We start from the raw sequence: 4,047 nt of genomic DNA, 5'->3' as shown, positions 1-4,047 counted from the left end.
AAAACTAGAAATGCAGTAACTTGGACAATGGTAAAACAAATTTAATAATTTTACCACATACCAACAATGACTAAGTAGAAAATATGATTTACTACAGTTTTAAAATATTAAAAAATGAATACCTAAAAATAAATTTTAAAAATTACATAGTTTTATTGAAATACATTTTAAAATAGAAATATAGAAATGTTGCATACTTAAAAGTCAGCCTCACTGTGCTTGCTTTGGCAGCACATGTACTAAAATTGGACCGATACAGAGAACACTAGCATGGCCCCTGCTCAAGAGTGACCCAAACTGGTGAAGGGTTCCATGTTTCTTACTTTCTAGAGATCTGCTCTTGCCTACACAGTATTAACAATCCAATCGTATGCACTTCAAAATTTGTTCAGAAGGTAGATCTCATGTTAAGTGTTCTTACTAAGAAAATACAAAACAAAACAAAGAAAACCCCAAAGGGACACAAGGGAATTTGGGAGGTGTTAGATATGTCTACCACCTGATTGTGGTAAAGGTATCACGTGTGTTTGCACATGTCCAAACGCATCAGGTTGTACACATTAAAAATGTGAAGTGCCCTAGCCGGTTTGGCTCAGTGGTTAGAGTGTCGGCCTGTGGACCAAAGGATCCCAGGTTTGATTCCAGCCAAAGGCACATGCCCAGGTTGCAAGCTCGATCTCCAGTAGGGGGTGTGCATGAGGCAGCCAATTAATGATTCTCATCATTGATGTTTCTATCTCTCTCTCACTCTCCCTTCCTCTCTGAAATAAATTATATATATACTAGGAGCCCGGTGCACGAAATGCGTGCACTGGGTGTGTGTGGGGGGGAGTGTCCCTCAGCCCAGCCTGCCCCCTCTCACATACTGGGAGCCCTCAGGCGTTGACCCCCATCACCCTCCAATCGCAGGATCAGCCCCTTGCCCAGGCCTGACGCCTCTGGCCTAGGCGTCCGGCCCGGGCAGCGGGGACCCACAGCTGCAGCGGTCCTGCGATCGTGGGCTTCGCTTTAGGTCCAGGCATGGGACCCCTAGCTCCCAGGACTGCCAGCTTCAACCCTACCCAGCTCCCATCGCTGGCTCCACCCCTACTTCCTGCTATCACTGGCCAGGGCGGCAAAGGCGCCTGATTCTCTGATCATGGCTGGGGGGCAGGGCAAAGGCGGCCCCAGGGCCACCTTTGCCCTGCCCCCCAGCTCTTAGCTCCCCCCTGGGTTTCCGATCACTGTCAGTGGCAGGGGGCTTCTTCCTGCTTTCCCTTTCGCCTCCCTGCATTGTGCCTACATATGCAAATTAACCGCCATCTTGTTGGCAGTTAACTGCCAATCTTAGTTGGCACTTAACTGCCAATCTTAGTTGGCAGTTAATTTGCATATAGCCCTGATTAGCCAATGAAAAGGGTAGCTCATACACCAATTACCATTTTTCTCTTTTATTAGTGTTGATATATATATATATATATATATATATATATATATATATATATATATATATACTCAAATGCCAATCTCTTCCTGAAACGCCCTCATAGACACACCCAGAAGTAAGGTTTTACCTGCTATGTGGGCATCTCTTAGCCCAGTCAAGTTGACACATAAAATCAACCATCACAGTAACTATTATATAATCTCCTGTAACATCACATTCTCAGATCAACTATTGAACAAATTTTGAAAGCAATATTCACATAGTTTCATTGTTCAAAAGACATTATTTTCTGTAAGTTTATTGGAGATTCATACATGGCACATCCATATGATCTATTCTCTTGGGCATTTAAAGTTCTAATGGCTCCCCAGATCTAACTTGTATCAACTAACCACAATTACTGCCTTCACTTGATCTCTCAATTGTCGTAACTTGGGTAGGGGATGGATGGAAAGGGAGGTTGTAAGCTGGCCCCTCTGCCATTTCAGCTCTGTGCCTTCATTGATGTTCCAGGCCTACCCTGATTTTCTCTGCAAAAAAAAACAAGCATGGACTCAATTACTCTCCAGGGAGCCTGGGTCTTTCCTTGCTGGAATTAAAGACCAACATGGGTCCTAGTATGTGTCTATGAGTATTCCATATGTGGGGGAGGGAAAATGTTTTATCTTTTCCATCTTAATTCTTCTTGCTGGTCTAATAATCAGACTGACATGAGACAGGCCAACATGAAAAAATAATGAAACGTATTACGTATGTACATACAGGGGTTCCATAAGTGTATGAGGCCCGAGGACACATTGGGCAGCTGAACCTTACATGACATCTTGAGTAACTGAGAAAGGAAGGTTGGGACTTCAAAGGGAAGAAGGCAGTTCACATAGAGATGGAAACTCAAATGTTTGGTAAGTAAATGTTTGCTGGACCATCTTTAACAATGAGACACAGAGAGGGCTTTGGTCCAAAGACCCCACTGAGTTCCTCTGTCTATTTCACCTCCTTCATATTAAGCCATAGTTATCTATGATGATGGCTCACTTCCTGAAGACGTCCTCTATATAAATTCTTTTAGACAGTTTGAGCAAATATCAAAGGTTTCTCCTGCGTTTATTGTTTCTTAAAAATAACAAGCTTGAAATAATCAATATCCCAAAGAGGCACATTTTGTGATGGCAAAATTCTGCCTTCCCTCCCCCAGCCCAAACACAGGGACAAGGGAAAGACACTCCTTCTTAGGCCTCCTTTGTGATCAAGACAATAAAGATAATTATCTTCTTTTCTTTTTAAATATGTTTTGCTGATTTTTAGAAAGGGAGGAAGGGAGAGGGAGAGATAAAGAAACATACATTGGCTGCCCACAGGCCTTTTACGGGGATTAAGCCTGCAACCCAGGTGCCCCAACAGGGAACTGAACCAGCACCTCTTGTTGCCTGGGATGATGCTCAACCAACTGAGCCACACTGACCAGGGCAAGACAATTCTCTTCCCAAAAAAGCATGAATTCATGGTGATGTTCAATTTTAACTAATTTTACTAAATTCTAATTTAATCTTGTTTTCCTATAGATTGTTTACTTTCCCTGCTTTTAGCAACCAACTTTTCTACAACCAGTTTATATTATGTTTAAATTATAACATTATTTAAATATTAGGAACCTTAATTTTCTGAAAACTACTTGGAGATGCTTAAATTTGCAATTCCCTCACCTACACTAAACTTATACCCCTACTTTTCATAAACCTTTATGCTCCATTCATCGTCATTCTTCCATTCACAATGAGAAGACAAATAACATCCTTCCCCCAAAACAGGACAAAAGGAATTAATAAAGATAAAAGCAGAAATTAATAAAACAGAAAACAAAAACAGAACAGCTGCTCAATAAAACGAATGTCTGGTACTTCGAAAAGACCAACAAAATTGGTAAGCCTTTAGAAAGTCTAATTGAGGATAAAAGAGAAAAGACAGAATTAAATAACTTTACAGTGAGTGAGGACACAGCTGCACACAGATGGAATTTTTAACATTTTAAATGATAGATGTATTTAATGGAAGGACACAGGTTCTGGCGTCCAAATGCTGGGTTATGTCCTGGCTATTTTTTGCTGTGGATCCTTTTTTTTTAAAATATATTTTTATTGATTTTTTACAGAGAGGAAGGGAGAGAGACAGAGAGTTAGAAACATCGATGTGAGAGAAACATCGATCAGCTGCCTCCAGCACATCTCCCACTGGGGATATACCCGCAACCAAGGCACATGCCCTTGACCGGAATTGAACCCGGTGGTAAGGAATAGAAGTGGTAAGGAAAGTTCTTCACCAAATGGATAAAGTGAGAAGAATTGGGAGTGGACAGGTCAAAACAAGTTTTGAAATCTCTTTATTCAAAAATTTGTTATAACAAGAAGGTATTTATGAATTATTGGTAATGTAAACAAAGAACTAAATGAGAGGGTAATTTGAATAATGAAAAAGGAGCAAGTTGATCCTGTAATATGAGCATTCTGCTCAGGCAAGAATAAAAAATGGGAAAGTGAATTCTTCCCATTTCATAAATATCAGTCCACAGGCCGATGCTCTATCCACTGAGCCAAACCAGTTTTGGCTGCTGTGGATCCTTAATA

The 4,047-nt window shown here is 40.9% G+C and overlaps 1 non-coding gene across 1 annotated transcript; it reads left to right on the top strand.

The window, feature by feature from the left end:
* Positions 1–215: 215 nt before the first annotated feature.
* On the top strand, positions 216–320 carry LOC132219413 (U6 spliceosomal RNA). The gene has a single exon (XR_009449429.1). It is a non-coding gene; the product is annotated as a U6 spliceosomal RNA (small nuclear RNA).
* The last annotated feature ends 3,727 nt before the right edge of the window (positions 321–4,047 follow it).

Source organism: Myotis daubentonii, chromosome 16, assembly GCF_963259705.1.
Source record: "Myotis daubentonii chromosome 16, mMyoDau2.1, whole genome shotgun sequence".
NCBI lineage: Eukaryota > Metazoa > Chordata > Mammalia > Chiroptera > Vespertilionidae > Myotis > Myotis daubentonii.
This window is presented reverse-complemented; position numbering and strand designations above follow the sequence as displayed.